Genomic DNA, 20,604 nt, shown 5'->3' with positions numbered 1-20,604 from the left:
AGATCTATCCAGGAATAGATTCCGTCTCAGACACTCTGAAGACCAAGGTGGAACCCGGGGGGTTCCAGCCTTTGGGAGTGAGGACATGCAAGCAGGGAGGTGGAGAGAGGTGGCCTGGATGCCAGCTGAGGCAGCTCCTAGATGGGACAACCTCAGGCGCACTTGTTCCTGGAGTGTGGCTCACGACAACGGGTGATACACCATAGGAGAACCGCGAGAGAGGCGTTCGTAGACTCCAAACATAAAGAAAAGATAAGGAAATGAAAATGTTACTTCCCTAATTTGGTCAGTTTACACTGTATACATATGTTGAAAGTGTGCCCTTAACCCCAGAAAAATGCACAAGTATCACATGTTGATCAAAAACACAAAATTCTGCACTCGCTGAATTTCTAGCGTGCTCAAAGAGCCCACCTCATTGGTGGAGAAGGCCACACCCCCAGCTAGGACACTTCCAGACTGTTGTAGGGGAGCGGCTGACACCAGCAGATCTCAGGAAGCAAGGGAAGAAGGGAGGGAGCTCTTACTCAGTAAAGGCCTACTGTGTGCCGAACCTAAGGCTTCGCGCTGTATCAAGAACCAAGATGGAAACTACAGACTGGGCCAGGGAGCGCCCCTGCCTCATGGAACCACTCCAAGCTCCCCCGAGCAAGATGCCCCTCTGGAAGCAGAGGTGGAGGTGTTGGGTCTTCTCCAGCAGGGGTGGCAAAGGCCCAGTGTCCAGCCAATCTCTACCACGGTGGGTGCTGAGCAGCACTGGCCCGGCTTCCTGCTTCGGCAGCCTGCAGCAGAGGCAGCGTGGTTCTGAGTTCGCAGGGGCAGCAGCCACCTGGCCAGGCCACCAGCTTTGCAGTGTGGCTCTGGGGGTTGTGCCTGGCCCAAGCCTGGTAATTTCTTCCTGTAGCCCTTGCCATCATCCCTTAGTGCAGAGGTTTGCCAAGGGCGCTGTCTGGAACAGCAGTGTCAACAGTACCTGGGCACTTGTTAGTAAATGCAGATCCTAGCCGGCGCCACGGCTCACTAGGCTAATCCTCCACCTAGCGGCGCATGCACACGGGGTTCTAGTCCCGGTCGGGGCACCGTATTCTGTCCCGGTTGCCCCTCTTCCAGGCCAGCTCTCTGCTGTGGCCCGGGAGTGCAGTGGAGGATGGCCCAAGTGCTTGGGCCCTACACCCCAGGGAGACCAGGAGAAGTACCTGGCTCCTGCCATCGGATCAGTGCGGTGCGCCAGCCACAGCGCGCCGGCCACGGCAGCCATTGGAGGGTGAACCAACGGCAAAAGGAAGACCTTTTTCTCTGTCTCTCTCTCTCACTGTCCACTCTGCTTGTCAAAAAAAAAAAAAAAAAAAAAAAAAAGAAAGAAAGAAAAAGAAAAAGAGAAAGAAAAGAAATGCAGATCCTCAGGACTGCAGAATCGGAAATTCAGGGGGTGGGCCTAGTGACCTTGGCTTTAACAAGACTTCCAGGCACTTCTGACGCATGCTACAGCTTAAGAACCTCTGTTGATGGGGCTGGTACTGTGGCTTAGTAGGTTAAGCTTTCACCTGCGGTGTCAGTATCCTATATGGGCGCCGGTTCATGTCCCAGCTGCTCCTCTTCCGATCCCGCTCTCTGCTATGGCCTGGGAAAGCAGTGGAAGATGGCCCAAGTGCTTGGGCCCTTGCACTCATGTGGAAGATCCAGAAGCTCCTGACTCCTGGCTTCAGATCAGCTCAGCTCCAGCTGTTGTGGCCATTTGGGGGGGTAAATCAGCAGATGGAAGACCTCTCTCTCTCTCTCTCCCTCTCTCTCTCTAAGTCTGCCTCTCAAATAAATAAATCTCAAAAAAAAAAAAAAAAAAGAAGAAAAAAAAGAACCTGAAAAGCCACCAGTGTGAAGTAAACTCATTTCTGCTAAAAGCTAGCTGCAGTGGATCCAGTTATCTGCTACGTAACCCTGGTTGAGTCACAGTCCCTGACCCCTGACCTCAGACCAAACACAAGGGCAGCAAGGCAGCATATGGTGCTGGGCAGAACTAACCAGAGGCGCCAAACCCCATCAGGAGTGAAGATCTTGTGGACAGGGTTGCAGCACAGTGGGTTACGCTGCCACCTGCGACACTGGCATCCCATATCGGAGTGCCGATTCAAATCTCTGCTGCTCTGCTTTTGATTCAGCGCCCTACCGGTGCAGCTGGGAGAGTAGCAGAGGATGGCCCAAGTACTCCACCCATGTGGGAAATTCGGATGGAGTTCCTGGCTCCTGTCTTCGGCTTGGTCCAATGCTGTTGTGACCATTCAGGGAGTGAACCAGGGGATAGAATCTCTCTTTCTATCACTCTTTCAAATAAATAAGATAAATCTTAAACAACAACAACAACAACAACAGTAAAAGGTGATCTCACAACTATGTCTATGCATATCATTCTGAAAATTTTAGAGAATGCACCTGCATATTTATCTCTAAATTTTGCATATACTCTATTACATACTGTAAAACACATCTATCAATAGAATGTTAAAAGATGGAAAAGAACATAAATGGAAGTGATACTATTTTTTGCCAGCACCCCTGGGATTGTCTTGGTGCTTCGGTGATCGTTGGTCTAGAAGGATCCAGCAGAGGCAACAGCAGGATCCAAGAAACTCAAATGAGGCTGTGGGAGGTGTCCAGGGAACTGCCAGCAATGCGGCATCAGGAGATGATGACAACGATGATGATAACAATAATTATTTACTTCTCAGCAACCACCATCCATGACTTTCTAGCCCACAAATAGCCCTGTGGGACAGGACTATTCCCCCATTTTGCAGATTGGGAAACTGAGGATACAAAGTATCCTATGTGGCAAGCGATTGGCATGCAGTTCCAACCTCACATAGGATGCCCACATCCCCTATCCGATCGCCTAGGTTCAAGTTTCAGCTCTGTTCCCTAGTCCAGCTTCCTGCTAAGGTGCATCCCGGGAGGCAGCTCAAGTAACCGGGCTCGTGACACCCACATGGGAGATCTAGACTGAGCTCTGGGCTTGTGGCTTTGCACTGGCTCACCTCTGGCTGTTGCAGACGTTTGGGGTGCAAACCAGCGGATGGTAGATCTCTGGTTCTCCTTCTCTCTCCCTCTCCCCACCCCCTCTCTGGATTGCAAATAAATTAAAAAAAAAAAAAGTTGAAGTCTTGAAGTCTGCTAACTAGTAAGTGGCAGGCGTCAGTGTGTTTTGTTTTGTTTGCTGTCTCTTAGAGCTGATTTCGAAAACAGCCTGAGTCCTTACATTGCCAGTCTCTGGTGTGGGCTACCGTGGGGTAGACAGGAGGGCAGGGCCGGAGGGCGTGCGGTTAGTGTCGCTTTGATGTTGGCGGTGCATTGCACAGCGTGACAGATGCTGGCTAGCCTTGGAAGCAGATTTGGAAAACTTCAGCTTCTCAGCAGGGGTTGAAGCTTTCACTTTTTAAAAATTCATACGACTGCCTTGATGGGATGGAGCACGTAGAGAGGTAGAGTGGGAGAGGGGCAGGGGGAGAAGGAGTGGAGCGAGCTCCTTAGTGGGGGTGGGGGGCGACGAGGCTGTGAGCCCCGCTGTCAGGATCGCTTGTTCTGGCCAGGAGGAGGGGCTGAAATCAGACGGCTTTGACCTTGAGTCCCACCTCCACCTCCCACCAGCCGCACCACCATGAGCCTCCTTGTCTCCATTTCCTCTTTCCTGACAGGAGAACCACGACAGCACCCGGACCGATGGAGCTGTTCCACAGACTACAGGAGAAAAGGGAGAAAGGGCCCATCTGCGTCTGGCCCAGACAAGGAGCTCAATATTTGCTGACTCACGATCTGATTACCGTTATAGCCAGAACTGCTCTGCGCTAGGAAGGAAGCAGGCAAAGAGTGGGGCAGAAGCAGGTGACCTCCCAGCCGGCCGGAGCAAATGCTGGAGACAGTTGTTAGCTGATGACCTTAACTTGTTGTTTTGTAAAATTTACTTGAAACACACACACACACACACACACACAGAGTTTCCATCTTCTGGTTTACTCTCCAAATACCTGCAATGGCTAGCGTTGGGCTGGAGCAGACGAAGATGCAACAGATGATGACCCAAGTCATTGGGTTCCTGCTACCCACATGGTAGACCCAGATGGAATTCCAGGCTCTGGGCTGTAGCCTGGTCCACTAGCAGATAGAAGATCTCTCTCTCTCTCTCTCTCTCTCTCTCTCTCTCTCTCCTTGTAACTGTGCTTTTCTTACTTTTTTTTTCTTCTTAAAGGTTTATTTATTTTACTTGGAAGTCACAGTTACACAAAGAAGGAGAAGCAGAGAGAGAGAGAGAGAGACAGAGAGAGAGAGAGAGAGAGAGAGTCTTCACTCCCCAGATGACCACAACAGCCGAAGCTGTGCTGATCCAAAGCCAGGAGCCAGGAGCTTCTTCTGGGTCTCCCACGTGGTTGCAGAGGCTTAAGTTCTTGGGCCATCTTCTACTGCTTTCCCAGGCCATTGCAGAGAGCTGGAGCAGAAGTGGAGCAGCCAGGCCTCAAACTGGCACCCATATGGGATGCTGGCATCACAAACAGCGGCTTTACCAGCTAAGCCACAGCACCAGCCCAGACTGTGCTTTTCAAATAAATAAATAAATCTTAGCTTGAAAGGCAGAGTTACAGACAGAGAGAAGGAGAGATCTTCCATTCTCTGGTTCACTCCCCAGATGGCTGCAGCAACCAGGTCGGGGCTAGGCAGAAGCCCAGAGCCATGAGTTTCTCCAGGTCTCCCACGTGGGCAGCAGGGACCCACACACTTGGGCCATCTTCCACTGCTTTCCCAGGCACATTAACAAGGAGCTGGATTGGAAGTGGAGCAGCCAGGACATGAACCGGTGTCCATGAGGGATGCTGGCATTACAGGCAGTGGCTTTATACCTGCTCCATCACAACGCTGGCCCTAAATAATTTTTTTTTTTACAGGCAGAGTGGACAGTGAGAGACAGAGAGAAAGGTCTTCCTTTTCCGTTGGTTCACCCTCCAATGGCCTCTGCGGCTGGTGCGCTGCGGCCGGCGCACCGCACTGATCCGATGGCAGGAGCCAGGTACTTATCCTGGTCTCCCATGGGGTGCAGGGCCCAAGCACTTGGGCCATCCTCCACTGCACTCCCTGGCCACAGCAGAAAGCTGGCCTGGAAGAGGGGCAACCGGGACAGAATCCGGCACCCCGACCGGGACTAGAACCCGGTGTGCCGGCACCGCAAGGCAGAGGATTAGCCTAGTGAGCCTCGGCGCCGGCCCTAAATAAATCTTTTAAGATTTATTTTATTTATTTGAAAGACAGTTACAGAGAGAGGTAGAGACAGAGAGAGAGGTCTCCCATCCACTGGTTCACTCCCCAGATGGCTGCAATGGCCGGAGCTGTGCCAATCTGAAGCTGGGATCCAGGAGCTCCTTCTGGGTCTCCAAGCAGGGGCCCAAGGACTTGGGCCATCTTCTACTGCTTTCCCAGGCCACAGCAGAGAGCTGGATTGGAAGAGGAGCTGCTGGGAATAGAACAGGCGCCATATGGGATGCTAGAGCTTCAGGCCACAGTGCCGGCCCCCATAAATCTTTTTTTAAAGGTGGGGGACAAAGTACCAATGGAACAGAGGCTGGCATCTCTTAAGCACAGTTGCTTAAGCCAGCCTGCCACATTAGCATTGATTCGAGGCCTAGCTGCACTCCACTGCTGCTCCACTTCTGACCCAGTTCCCAGTTAATGCACTTGGGAAAGCAATGGAAAATAGCCTAAATACTTGAGTCCCTGTCACCCACATGAGAGACCTGGATGAATCTCCTGGCTCCTTGCTTTGGCCTGGCCCAACCCTGGCCATTGTGGCCACTTGGGGAGTGAACTGGCAGATGGAGAATCTCTTTCCCTGTCTCTCCTTCTCTCTCTAACTCTGCCTTTCAAATAAATAATCTTTTTTTTTAAAAAAGGAAGAGAATGAAAAGTCCAAAAATATACCTACATCTAGTGACAACTGATGTCTGAACAAAAAAGAGAAGGGAATTCACTAAATAAAGGAAAATCTTTTCAACAAATGGTGCTGAAACCACTGAGTGTCCATATGCAGAAGAAGTGAAGTCTGATTTATGCACTGTGGGAACTCACACACTGCTGGAGGAAATGCAGCAGAGCCCAGCCATTTGGAAAGCAGTTTGGCAGTTGCTGAAAAAGTTAAACATATACCTACCATGTGATCTAGCCATTCTACTTTTTGGTATTTTCTCAAAAGGAAAAACAAAGCATATGTCCAGAGAGCAACTTGTGCATGAAGTCTTACAGCAACTTATTCATAATCTTGAAAAACTGTAGAGTCCTTTCACAAGGGGTGGGTAAGCTGTAGTGCACCCACACAATGGCACACAGCCAAGCAATGGAGAGAAAAAGGGTAAACTGCTGACACACCAGAGACGGATCTCCAAATAACTGTGCAAGGTCAAAGAAGTGAGTTCCATATGATTGCACTTACCCACCACTCTAGCAATAGCCAACCAGTGGACAGTAGCAGAAAGCAGCCTGGAGAACGAGGTGACAGATAGGGAATCACAAAGGAGGAAATTTGGGAGATGATGGACAGCTACATCCATGATATTAATTGAAATGATGGCTTTGTGAGTGTAGACACACAGCATCACTGACCAAATCACGTTTAAAGTATGCATGGATTATTGCAAGTCACTTATCCCTCCATCATGGTGTTTAATAAAGGAAGAGAAATAAAGCCAAAAAATCCACTTAATTGACATGTTAAGTTTAAAAAAATAAGTGTCCAAGGTTCTCTGTGAATCATCAAATCATGAAGCAGCTACCCGTGTACTTTAAAAAGTTTACGGGAAAGTAATGTTTATTTTGGTGCAAAAATTGAAATTACGCAATTGTTAAAGGTTTTTTCTTTATTTGTGGGGTAGAGAGACAGACAGAGCTCCTCTCTATGGGCTCACTCCCCAGAGGCCCACTAGGGCGGCGAAGGGGCTGGGCTGCAGCCAGAAGCCAGAGACCCAGTGCAGGTCTCCCATGTGAAGCAGCAGGGATCCAACCATTTAAGCCATCACCTGCTGCTTCCCAGGGTGCACTTTAGCCAGAAGCAGGAATCAGGAGCAGAGCAGGACTGGAGCCCAGTGTGGGACGTGTGCCTCGTAACCACCACGCCAGATGCCAACCGCACCGTGGTTTTTTCATAATATGCACTTTCCATATGCTTTTAAATTAAATTTAACAACACAGCAAGAGAGAGAGAGAGATCTTCCACCCACTGGTTCGCTCTCCCAAATGCCTGCAGTAGGCAGGGCTGGGCCAGGTGGAAGCCAGGAGTCGGGAGCTCCACGTAGATCTCTGCATGGGTGCCAGGAACCCGAGTACTTGCATCAGCACGTGCTGCCTCCATGGTGTGCGTGAACAAGAATGCACTGCTCTGGGCTGGAGAGCAGAGCAGTCCGCACTGGAACCCAGGCACTCTGGTAGGGGATGCAGGCAGCTTAAGGGGCAGCTGACCAACTCTGCCATGCACCTGCCCCCACAAACTTCTCAATGGCCCCATCTTGGAGGATTTCAAAACTTTTTGGGCAGCTAAATAAGTTTATCTTTTAATCCCTTTGTCTATGGACTTTTGCCAACAGTTACAGCTGAACAGCTCAAAAACCGGCAAACAGACTGGAGATAAACAGAGGAGAAGGAAATATGACCTTTGGGGGAGAAGCGGAGGGAGGGTGGAGGTTGGAGCCACAAGGCCAAGTTGTTTCTTCCAGTAACATGCAGTAGGAAGGAGAAAGGACGCATGCCCACAGAGTAGCTTTCCTTTGTCCTCTGATCCAATTTTCCCATCCCCCTGCGTGGGTGGATCCACTTGAGGCTGTTGGATTTTGGGAGGGGTGGGGGGGTGGGGGTTTGGTTGAGGCCTATTTGGTCCCTACCATTGACTGGAAAGATTTCCTGTAAAGGTTTGGACAGGAACTGGCTCCCCAAACTCCCGCAGATATTTAAACCCCAAAGTCTTCCGTTAACCGTTAGTGAATTAATGTTAATGGTTGATGGACTGGGGTGGAGGCGCGAGCCAATTCTGGTGCATGAAGGCGGGGCCTCTGGGAAGCGGCTGGATTGGATGAGGTCACTATGGGTGGGATCGCGGTGACTTTATGAAACCAGACCGTGCGGGTAGAGGGAGAGTGAGCTCGCTGTGGCTCTCGGCTCGCTGGCTGCCCTGGATCGCTCCCGTGCACACACTCCACCCCTGCCAGCCTCCCAGTCTGCATGGTGAACCTTCGAACCGTGAGGCAAAGCAAAGCTTCATTCTTCCGAAGCAGCTCCTCTTGGGCACTGACTGATGCCCCCTGGGCTGCCCCCGAAACTTCCTGAATGCTCAGTTTCCGGGCGGAGCTCCTTCCGGGTAGTCCGGCCAAGCCGGCAGCTGCTGCCTGTGCGAGCCCAGCTTTTGGTGGATGCCAAGGGCAGGAAATTCAATATAGAGTAAGGCAGGTGGGGCCTCAGGTGTGCTTATCTAACACTGCCTGCTCCGGGAGGCCCGAGGGGGGGGCCTTTGAAAAGTCCCAAGTTCAAAGTTGACTTGTGCTTTTATGCGAATAATCTGAAATAGATCCATTTGGGATTGGTATGCATTTTTAAATTCCTGACCATTCCTACCATGCCTGTGATGGAAACGTCCTCTGTGGGGTGAGAGCCTGAAACCGGAATGTGGATTGAGGAGCTGAGCTGAGCTGAGCTGTTGGTCAGGTGCGAGTGCTCCGTTTGGCTGTTAGATATGCGCACCGGAAAGAATCATAGTCGTTTTATCAAAGATTTCTTAGAAAACAGCCCCCCCCCCCCACGCCTTGCTTTCTTTACACAGAACACCTGCGGCTCTCCCTTTTCTATGGGTAGCCGCACAGAGCAAATTAAGGGTGGAAGGACCCTCGTGATGTCTGAGCAGGACTCGAGCTCCCGTGGGAGTTATGACTTTGAGGCTTGGTATTTTATTAATAATTATTATGTTGGTTGATCATTTATTAAATATCTACCACGGGCCAAGCATTAGTGTTCTAGTCACCTCATATATCTATGGGTTCAACATCTGGGGATTCAACCAACTGTGGGTTGAAAATATTCAAGAAAAACTGGGGGCAGGCCTGAGTGCAGCAGTTAAGTTGTCACTTGGGATGGCTGCATCCCAAGTCAGAGTCCCAGCTACTCCACTCATGACGCAGCTTCATGCTGATGCACACCGCGGGAGGGGGCAAGTGGGAGCTCATACTTGGGTCTCTGCCGTCCATGTGGGAGACCAGATTGAGTCCTGGGCTTCTGGCTTTGGCCTGGGCCAGCTTTGATTGTGGGCATCTGAGGGAGTGACCCAGAGGATGGAAGATCTTTCTCCAGGGGTCTTTTTGTCTCTCTCTGTTGCTCCACATTTCAAAAGATAATAATAAGTAAGTTAAACAAATAAATAAAATTAAAATAGGAAAATCTATACTAAACAGGCACGACTTTTTCCCCCAAGCCATTATCCCTTAAACAATGCAGTATCAGAGCCAGCGCTGTGGCGTAGTAGGTTAACACCCTGGCCTGAAGCACCGGCATCCCCAATGGGCACTGGTTCGAGACCCGGCTGCTCCACTTCCAATCCAGCTCTTTGCTATGGCCTGGGGAAGCAGTAGAAGATGGCCCAAATCTTTGGGCCCCTGCACAAACATGGGAGACCTGGAGGAAACTCCTGGCTCCTGGCTTCAGATCGGCACAGCTCCGGCCGTTGTGGCCAGTTAGGGAGTGAGCCAGCAGATGGAAGACCTCTCTCTCTCTCTCTCTCTCTCTGCCTATACTCTCTCTGTGTAACTCTGACTTTCAAATAAATAAATAAATAAATATTTTTTTTAAATGCAGTATAACAGCTATTTACATAGCTTTACACTGTATTAGGCATAATAGGTGATTTAGATACACAGGGTATGTGCAGATTTTATGGAAGTTTTACATAAGGGACCCGAGTACCTGTGAATTTTGGTATCCTGAGTCGGGATACCCCAGAACTAATCCCCACTGCATACTGTTTCATTGAATTTTCACAATCTGAAATTCTCCATTTTACAACCAAAAAAAAATTAAAAATGATCAGGGACATTTCTTGCCCAGTGACACATAAATCTTTATTTTTCATTTTTTGACACGTAAGTCTTAAGCAGCAAAGCTCCCTGCAGTGCAGGATTTGTGTAATCTGAAATCCTGTGTGTTCGTTCTTTCTACCACCTCCTGCTTTTCTGAAAGAAAGTCCAAAAATATGCTTTGGACCTGAATTTGAGTTTTGTTATATGGCAAGATGACTTTGTATGTTTATTTAGATTATAAGGCTCTTAAAAGAAAAGACTAGGTCTTTCTCTGACCTTTTCTTAGCAGAATACAGAATTATGTACGTGTTGCTTGAACGTCTGTATGATATAAGAGTATTGTACCAACGTCAAGCTCCTGGTTTTGATATACACTACTCTTATCTTAGACGTTGTCATCAGGGGAAACCACCCGGTGAAGGGCACATGGGAATTCTTGGTACTATTTTTGGGACTTCCTGTCGGTCTTAACAGTTCCAAATAAAAATATTTTTAAAGGTTTTACTTGATGAGGGCCTGCTTTGTGGCACTGTGGGTTAAGCCATACTTGGGAAGCCAGCATCCCATATCGGAGGGCCAGCTTGAGTGCAAGCTCTGCTCCCAGTGCAGCTCCTTGCTAATGCACTTGGGAGGCAGCAGAGGATGGCCCAAGTGCTTGGGTCCTTGCCACCCACGTGGAGACCTGGATGGGGTTCTTGGCTCCTCCTTTGGCCTGGCCCATCGCTGGCGGTAGCAGCCATTTGGGGATAGAAACTCTCTCCCTCCCTCTCTCTCCCTCTCTCTCTCCCCCCTCTCTCTGTCACTCTGCCTTTCAAATTAATAAATACATTTATAAAGCATTTTTGCTTAATCTGATGGTGATAACAAGGAGCACCGTGGTGACACAGGACAGAGAATCAGCCCGGCTGGCCCATGTGGCGGTAACTAGCTGTGTGCCTTTGTACAGGGCCCTCTCCCGGTGGGGCCAAGTCCAGGGTGGCATGTGGGTCCCATTGTAACATGGAGCGTTAGGATTCCCACAATTCAAGACACTGCATTCTGGACTTCCACTTAGGCACACAAGCATCAACACGTGTGTTTAATGTGCTCCCTTCCAAAACCCACTACAACCACAGTAAAGAGATTTTCCTTCCTTTCTTTCTTTTTTGATATCCATGTTTCTGTTCCAATATGCTTTTTTTTAGATTTTATTTATTTGAAACGTAGAGTGGCAAAACATTTTTTTAAAAAAATGCAAAAAGAGAGGTAGATACATAGAGAGATCTTTAATCCACTGGTTCACTCCCCAAATGCTCATAACAGCCAGGGCTGGGTCAGGCTGAAGCCAGGAGCCTGGCATTTCATATGGGTTTTCCACATGAGTGGTGGGAACTCAAGTACTTGGGCCACCATCTGCTGTCTCCCAGGCACATGGGCAGGAAGCTGGATTGAAAGCAGAGGCAGGACTCAATCCCAGTCATCCTGATTTGGAATGCAGGCATCTGAAGCAACACCTTAGCCTGCTGGACCCCAATCCCTGCCCATTAAAGAGATTTTCAAAAAGACACAGCTCCCAGGACAGACAGACAGCAGCAACGGGTGAGTGAGGGACAGTGACAAAAGAGGCCTGCAGTTGGCAGCTGATACCACTAAAGTCAAACTCGTTCCATGGCCGAATCTTCAGAAAGCTCGAGAGCCAACAGCACCAGGTACATCTGGAACTAGAGATCCAAAGAGGGCTGTGAAAGTAAGGACTTGGGGCAACCCTTCACTGCAGTGGTTAAGACACCTTTTGGGTGCCTGCACCCCCTATCAGGGAGTGCCTGGTCGGGTCCCAGCTCCTCCTCTTCTGATCCAGCTTCCTGCTAATGTGCACCCTGTGGTGTGTGTTGACTCAAGTATTTGGGTCCCTGCTACCTGCGCGGGAGACCTGGATTGAGGTTTGTTTTTTTTTGTTTTTTTTGTTTTTTTTTTTTTGACAGGCAGAGTGGACAGTGAGAGAGAGACAGAGAGAAAGGTCTTCCTTTTGCCGTTGGTTCACCCTCCAATGGCCGCCGCGGCCGGTGCGGGATGGCCGATGGCAGGAGCCAGGAGCCAGGTGCTTTTCCTGGTCTCCCATGGGGTGCAGGGCCCAAGCACCTGGGCCATCCTCCACTGCACTCCCTGGCCACAGCAGAGGGCTGGCCTGGAAGAGGGGCAACCGGGACAGAATCCGGCGCCCCGACCGGGACTAGAACCCGGGGTGCCGGCGCCGCTAGGCGGAGGATTAGCCTAGTGAGCCGCGGCGCCGGCCTGGATTGAGTTTTAACTCCTTGCTTTGGTCTGGCCTAACCCCTGCTGTAGCAGGCATCTTGGAGCGTGAACCAAATAAAGGAAAATAAATAAGTAAATGTTGAGGGGAAAAATAGACTGGGGAAAAGCCCCAGATCCATCCCTCTGGCTTCCGTCCCTGACTCTGTTCCTGGGAATTGGCTTTCCATGGTCCCGCGTAGTCTGGATGCCGCTCTCAGGAGTGCAAAACAGAAATCTCTGGACTTGGGCGTTGAAAACCTTATGTCAAAGCCCACGAGACAAAATGACGCTGTGCACCACGAATGCCTAGGGAGCACTCAGACGCCAGCCTTCTTCCCCAGCCCAGCTCCCGGAACACGGGCAGCCGGAGCTTACACTTCCAGGCAGAAAACTCAAACTCTGTTCTGGAAAATCTCACCAGCCCAAGAGAAGCCACCCAAAGACATTGCAATGAACGTTGCTCAACAAGTCGCCCACCCAGCCTGCTCACCCTACAGAGAAGCTCGGGGCACCCAACCCTGCCTTCAGCTCAGAACTTCAGGTAACTTTTTGGTTCTCAACTCTTTCTCATTCACATAGATACAAACAAAGCAAAAGATGCAAGGAGCAAAAAGAAAAAAGCAACTTGGACTGTGTGCAGGGAGAAGAGAACCTCACCCTAAATACTTAATATCTTGCGAGAGATGACAGAAGATCCTTGCAAAAAGAACACAGTGTTATGGGGGAGGGGGGAGGAAAGAAAGAAAAGAAAACAACAACCAGCACTCTGGGGAATTAAAAATGGGAGTTGCACAGATGACAAATTAAAGAGAGAAAAGGGAAAATAAAAAAGTTACTGGGAAGTAGCACAGCAATGAGAGCAAAAAGACAAAGAGCTAGAAAATGAAAGAGAAAAGTACAGGATGAGTCCGGGAGATCTGACAGCTGAATAACAGAAGGAGCGTTAGACATCAGCAAGGAGAAACAGAGGGGACCAGCAACAAAGTCTCTCAAGCACTGAGCCCAGAATAGGACAGAGAGAAGGGGCAGCAGGTTCAGCCGCTGCTTCAGAGAACCACGTCCCATACCCGAGCGCTGGTTCAAGTCCCGGCTGCTCTGCTAAGGCATCCTGAGAGGCAGGAGATGACAGCAAGCGTGCTCGGGCCCCTGTCACCCACGCGCCGGGGAGGCCTGGACGGAGCTCCCGGCTCCTCGCTGCGGACTGGCCTGGCCCTGGCTGCTGTAGCCGCGTGGGGAGTGAACTAGCGGATGGAAGATGTCTCCCCCGCCCCCTCTCATTCTGCCTTTCACGTAATAGTTTAAATTTGAAAAATAAACATAAAAAAAGAAAGGAATCCTCAAACGCCCAACACAATGGATGAAAATAGAGCAACACCAAGTAACATCACTGGGAAATTTATAAGCACAGACAAAACAAAGCTATAGATTCCACCAAGATAAACTATGTCAGCTACAAACACCAGGAAACACTGACTTCAGATATGTGTTTAATTTAACAGACAGAGACAGACAGACAAAGCTCTCATTTGCTGAGTCACCCCCTGAATGCCCACACCGGACAGGACTGAACCAGGCTGAAGCCAGAAGCCCAGAATTTAATTCTGATCTCCCATGCAGGTGGCAGGGACCCAAGTACCTGAGCCATCACGTGCTGCCTCCCAGAGCCGGGACTCTGACACGGGATGCAGGAGTCCCAGATGGTGTCTGAACCACTACACCAAACGCCCGTCCCCAGCTTCACATGGTTCAAAGCAAAACAGTAAGAATGGGGGTCCAAGCCCGGGTAGGGTGATGGGTGCACACTCGCTCTGCCCTCCTCCATGTCTGCACCTGGTAGAGGTGCACAGAATGACACACAGCAGCTGTGTGAGGAATCTGGGACCTCAACAGGAGCAGGCAGATGGAGGGCGCCTGGAGCACAAAGCGCCACCAGGGCAGCAGTGGGTGAGATGTCTTCACTTCGAATCCCCGAGCCTGATAGGAGGGCTGCGTCGCAGAGGTGGCAGTGACAGACTGAGAGGCCTAAAACTGGAACATGATTTGGTAATAACAAGGAGCAAATTACGGATTCATGTAACAGCATGTATGACTCTTTAAAAAACACGTATTTATTTACCGGAAAGGTGGAGAGAGAGAGAGAGATCTTACATCTGCTTGTAAGACAGAGATCTTGAGATCTTACATCTCTTCAAATGCCTACAATAGCCGGGGCTGGGCCAGGCCTAGCAGGGACCTGGAACGCCATCTGGGTTTCCCAAGTGGATGGCAGGGGCCCAAACACTTGGGCCATCCTCTGCTGCTTCCCCAGGCACGTTGGCAGGAAGCTGGATCAGAAGTGGAGCAGCCAAGGCTCAGACCGGCACTCTAACACAGGAGGCCAGAGCCGCAAGTGGCGGCTTAACCCACTGAACTGAAACACCAAGCCCCGTGGGGGACTCTGAAAAGCATTTTGCTAAGCAAAGTAAGGTAAGTTCCAATTATAGAACATTCTAGTACAGGCCACACCACAGGGACAGAAAACAATCAGTGATTGCCAAACGTGGTGCAGGGAGGGGCTGACTACCAAGAAACAGCAAGAGGGCATTTCTGGGACAGAATTACACAGTCTCATAACCGTGTAGGTGGCTATGCACCTCCACGCATTTGACAAAACCCTCAGACCTTCGCAAAGAGAGAAAATTGCTATATGTAAATTTTAAAAATGAACATGACACCAGGGAACTGAAAAAAGGAATATAAATTGCAGTAAGTTAACCTAAGTGGGTTACAAATGAATAACAACTGTGCTGAAAGGAGTGTGAGAGAACGAACTTCGGGACTTTGAATGCAGGATTTTAACAGAACATTGAAAGGCACAAGATGAAAAGAACTGTACACAAATGTTATCTTCGAGACAGCAAGCTTGTTTCTCAAAGAGGGTCTGGTTACGATCTCGAGTGCTGTTAAGTGTCTACCAGAGCGGAACAGAGCAGTAAATCTACAGGAGCAGTGTCTCCCACGGGGGTGGCAGGAACCCAGTAGTTGGGCCATTGTCTGCCGCCTCCCAGGTGCATCAGCGAGAAGCTGGATCAGAAGCAGAGGTAGGACTTTCTGCCCTTTCAAATAAACATCATTAATAATTAATTAATTAATTAAAATTTTCAAAATACTACCACAGTAATCATTGTTGCCTACAATTCACCAATGCACACTACAATTAGTGGCAGCAACTGGGGGAGAACCAGGATAGTTTGGTACAGTCTAACAAGGTCTCCCTTAGGATGCTAATTAACTAAAAAGGGAAAGTGACCACTTGCAGCAGAGAAAATCATCCCTTTTTCAAGGTAAATACCACCCATAATAGGAAACATTGACATCACAAATCTCTTGACACCGTGCACTGGCAAACGCACATCTCTGATGCGCTCTCCTTGTGAAAAACTCAGCGGAAATTGACGGGCAAATCCAAATGGAAGGACCATCTACAAAATACCGACGGGTCCTCAGCAACAGTGACAACATCGTGAGCGACAAGGAAAGACCGAGAAACCACCGCAGATGGAAAAGGCTAAAGAAATAGAAAAAGACAACATGAGCTCCTAGATTGGACCCGGGAACAGAAAAACAGCCATTCGTGGAAAAACTGGTGCACTCCAGATACATCTGCAGCACGGTGAATTGTATTTTTTTTTAAGAATTCTTTTATTCCTTTGAAAGAGTTACTGAGAGAGGCAGAGCCAGAGAGAAAGAGGGGTCTTCCATTCTGCTGGTTCACTACCCAAATGACCACAACGGCCAGAGCTGCGCCAGTCCGAAGCCAGGAGCCAGGAGCTTCTTCTGGGTCTCCCACGTGGATGCAGGGGCCCAAGCACTTGAGCCATCTTCTACTGCTTTCCCAGGCCACAGCAGAGAGCTGGATCGGAAGAGGAACACCTGGGGCGCGAACCAGAGCCCACGTGGGATGCTGGTGCTGCAGGCTGGGGCTTTAACCCACTGCGCCACAGTGCCAGGCCCAAAGCAGTAAATTGTATTGTACCAAAGTTAGTTTGTCAATTTGGGTCTGTGACAAGTGGACATCAAGAGAAGCTGAGTGGAGGATGTATGAATATCCTGCGGTTGTTTTTATTTTCCTGTAAGTCTGAGATGATTTCCAAGTGAAGAGTTTTTAAGAAGACATGCTGCATTAAAATAAGTCCTCTTACATCCCATAATGACCTGCCACAGCTAACGTCCAAGCTAAGTCCTGTGCAGTACTCTTGTGGTCTTGTCAGTTGCCCCAAAGCTTTATCCTAATGGCAAGTTTGAGCTGGTGCCTGGCCGACTGCCCTTGCTCGTTTTTCTGCATGAACCCACAGTTTTGCTAGAATTTCCAAGGCCGTAGACTTCGCTTGACTAGAAAAAGGAAGAGGAAAGGGAAGTAAATAGCCACAGGGGTCAAACACACTTTCCTGTACTCTCTAAGCTGGTCCTGGCTCCAGCTCGCAGGAAACCACTCGTACTGTCTCCAAAAGATTGCAGATTTACGTAGTCTGTGTTGGAATTATTCTCTCTGTTTATGCCCTTGGAATGTGAAAAAAGCAATCCTGGTGCTTACAAATCTGAGCATACGTGTCACATTTACGGGCAAGGAACGAAGTCGCTGCCGGGCAGCTGCAAGACTGTTCTTGTCGGCAGCTCCAGCGCCGAGCAGCAGGTTAGGTCCTGAACGGCTGTTCCTAAGTGCACTGTTTGTCATTCCAGTTGCCTGGGAGGGGCGCAGGCTCGCAGCCCTCAGATCTCTTTCCACCAAAGAGCAGCGTCTTCAAATCCAGCACTGTGCGCTTCCTCTCTGCGGGCGGGCGCACACGCAGGCAACCAATCAGGCTTTTACTACATTGAAAATTCCATTGAGACAGATAATCTCGGCAAATATTGTAAGAATCTTGTTAGCAGCTTCCTAGGCAGCAGCTCCCTGCGCTTTGAAGTCCGGCCTTCTCCGAAGAAATATTCATGGCTTTGGGCAATCATTGCATCCCTCCTCTAAGTCTTCTGGCCAATGCCTAGCCCTCTCCAGAATGGAACTGAGAGACCCTCTGTGGGTGCGGTGCCTCCAAGCTATGACCCTTCAACTCCTGTTGGTTTTGTCTGTTCCTTTTCCTATCTCTTGTTGTTGGCTGCAAAGGCAAGGGGCTTTTCCATACGCATTACACAGCCACTCTATGTCTTTCACAACCTCTCCTTGTGTTGAACAACTCGCTCCACTCATAGGGGGAGCATTCATTACGTTTTTATTGTTTTCCATAAAAAAAAATCATCTCTTGTTTGTAATCAAATACATGGGTAACCCTCTCCAGAGACATGACGAGGTTAAAAATGTTTATAGGGGCTGCCCTTTGATCTAGAGTTAGGCACCCATATGTGCAGCCGGTGAAGCACCTGCTTTGGATGCCCGTGTTCCGAATCAGAGCCCCAGGTTCAAGTCCTGGCTGCTCTGCCTCCCATCCAGCTTCCTGCTAATGCAATCCACGGGGGAGAAGATGGTGGCTGAGGTTCTTGGGCCCCTGTCACCCACATGAGAGACCCAGGTGGAGTTCTGGGCTCTTAGTTTTGGTCTGGCACAGTCTTGGCTGTTGCAGGCATTTGGGAAGTGAACTAGTGGATGGAAGATAATTCTCTCTCTCTCTCTCTCTCTCTCTCTCTCTCTCTCTGTGTGTGTGTCTGCTTTTCAAGTAGATGAAAATAAATTAACGTTTAAAAAAAAAAAAAAAAAAAAACAACGGGCAGATGCCCATGTCCCAGTGTCGCACACAGGAGTACCTGGATTCAAGACCCAACTCCAGCTCCTGACTCCAGCTTCCTGCTAATATGCACCCTCAAGGCAGCAGATGATGGCTCAAGTACCTGGGTCCCTGCCCACCCACATGGGAGAGAGTGGACTGAGTTCTACTCTCCTGGCTCAGGCCTGGCCCAGTCCTGGATATTTGGGGGCATTTGGGGGAGTGAACCAGCTCCCTCTGTTTCTCTCCACTCAAAAAAATCTTTAAAAAATACCTGTAAAACACCACAGCAGAGTCAGCACAACTAAGGCTAAGAGACCATGACCAAGAACCCAGATCCTAGATATTGCTGCTGGGCAGAACTTTCTCAGGACAGCCCAGTTTAAAATTTTTTTAAATTTATTTACTTTCATTCTATTTGAAAGGCAGGCAGACAGAGAGAGACAGGCTGGAGTTAGAGAGGACGACTGGGTAGCAGCCAAGGATGCTGGCAATCATCAGGAAAGGCTCGGGCAGCTCTTGCACCCGCCCTCTGTTTGGGCTCCAAATGTCAACCGTATGGATGTTAAACAACCTGGAGCTAAAGGAATCATTAGCCTGTGTGCGCAGCCCGGCCTGGGACGGGATATTGCAGTCGGGAAACGGGACCAGACGGGTTACCTGTCTAGGAGGGGAGATGTTGCTGCTTGCACCGGCTCCTTTTCCACGCAGCTAATGACTGCATTTACAGAGTGTCTGGACCAACAGGCAGCTCGTGGGTGAGCCTTTGTACCTGCAAAACAAGCTCCTGACAGGCCAAGCAAGTGCACCCAAGTGGGGAGTCTTTCTGTTGTGTGGGGGCCACCAGGTGCACGGCCTATGTTAGAGGCAGCCAGTGGGGCAGTAGTACAAGGGGGAAGCAAGACACTGAGAACAGGAAGGGGGCTCTGGCAGATAAAAATCAGGAAACCCCGCAGTAAACCATGGGGTGGCCCGGGAGACCTAATTCTTTTAGCAGGCAGTGAGATCAGGCCCTGCAAGAAGGGAGGTAAAGAAATGCAAGTTAACACCACACACAGCTGCCAACAAGGCCAGCTCCACCCTGGACACCAAAAACAAGACAGGCACTGCATTCAGCTTATGAGAAGTTGAAGGTCTGGGTTCCATTGCAGACGCTCCAGCGGGGCCAGTCTGACGCACCTGGGTTGAGTCCCAGCTCTGAAGCACTCTTGCCACGTGTGGGAGGACTCACTGTCTCTGAGCCTGTTTCTTGTTGACAGTTAAGAGCTACATCTGAGAGCTGTCGTGAAAAGCCAGGGCTGTGACCTGCGTGACCCAGTGCTGTGCACAATATTTGTCGTGAGTCAGAGCTGCCTGCCTGCCCTTCTCTACCCCTCCTGTGTTTCTTGGGGCATGGCTGTCACAATGTAGGGGCTTTTTACTCAATAGTATTGACATTGACAAGGGATTCCACACCAAGGCACCCTGATAAGCATGCCAGCCTCAAACCAGTACCTCTGAATTCTCCAGAGCCCACTCACAGTAGCCCTCCCCTAATCCACAGTTCTGCTTTCCACAGTTTCAACTATCTTAGGTCAACTGCAGTCTCATAATATTAGCGGAGAAGTCCAGAAAGAAACCGTTCATAAAGTTGAGTTAATGAGCCATTCCGAATAGTATGATGAAATCTCATACCACATTGTCTTACCTAGGACATGAATCATTGCTGTATCCACTGTATCCACATGGTATACACTACCCACCCGTAGCTGCTTTGGTTATAAGATCAAAAAACACAGCATATACACGAGTAAGAGTTGTCTGGTTTCTGGCATTCACTGGGGGTTTTGGAATGTCTCCCTGATGGATGAGAACTGACTCCCGTATTCCCATCCTGGGGTCCCCAGAGTAATTTACCCAGAAGCTAATGAAAATGCAACTTCTTACTGAGAAGTGCTCTTCCCCAAACCTTGCAGTCACTAAGGCCGAAGAGAAACCTTCACAGTGCATTCAAAGGGTCATTTGTTCTCTGGAACTTTACAATGGTAAGATACTGTACTGATTAAGATCATTGCCTTGGGGCTGGCGCTGTGGTGTGGTAGGTTAAACCTCTGCCTGCAGCGCCTGCATTAGGTATGGGTGCTGGCTGCTCTGCTTCCGATCCAGCTCTCTGCTGTGGCCTGGGAAGGCAGTGGAAGATGACCCAAGTGCTTGGGCACCTGCACCTACATGGGAGACCTGAAAGAAGCTCCTGGCTCCTGGCTTAGGACTGGACTAGCCCAGCTTCAGCCATTGAGGCCATTTGGGGAGTGAATCAACGGATGCAAGATCTCTTTCTCTCCCTCTCTCTCTGCCTTTCCCTCTCTGTAACTCTGCCTTTCAAGTAAAAATAAATGAATCTTTTTTTTAAAAAAAATCACTGCCTCTTTTTACTTTGATTTCCCCATAGTCACATTTCCCCTCTTTCGGGTGGGTTGGATCTGGCTAGAGTCTGGGTTGTCCATGCTATACCAAGGCCATTGCTGATGGTTCTGGAG

The 20,604-nt window shown here is 49.6% G+C and overlaps 1 long non-coding RNA gene across 1 annotated transcript; it reads left to right on the top strand.

Moving 5' to 3' along the window:
• Positions 1-12,715: 12,715 nt before the first annotated feature.
• LOC138843700 (uncharacterized) lies at positions 12,716-18,085 on the top strand. Its single transcript, XR_011378658.1, has 2 exons — positions 12,716-12,894; positions 13,971-18,085. It is a non-coding gene; the product is annotated as an uncharacterized lncRNA (long non-coding RNA).
• Positions 18,086-20,604: the final 2,519 nt, after the last annotated feature.

Source organism: Oryctolagus cuniculus, chromosome 9 (assembly GCF_964237555.1).
Source record: "Oryctolagus cuniculus chromosome 9, mOryCun1.1, whole genome shotgun sequence".
Lineage (NCBI taxonomy): Eukaryota > Metazoa > Chordata > Mammalia > Lagomorpha > Leporidae > Oryctolagus > Oryctolagus cuniculus.
This window is presented reverse-complemented; position numbering and strand designations above follow the sequence as displayed.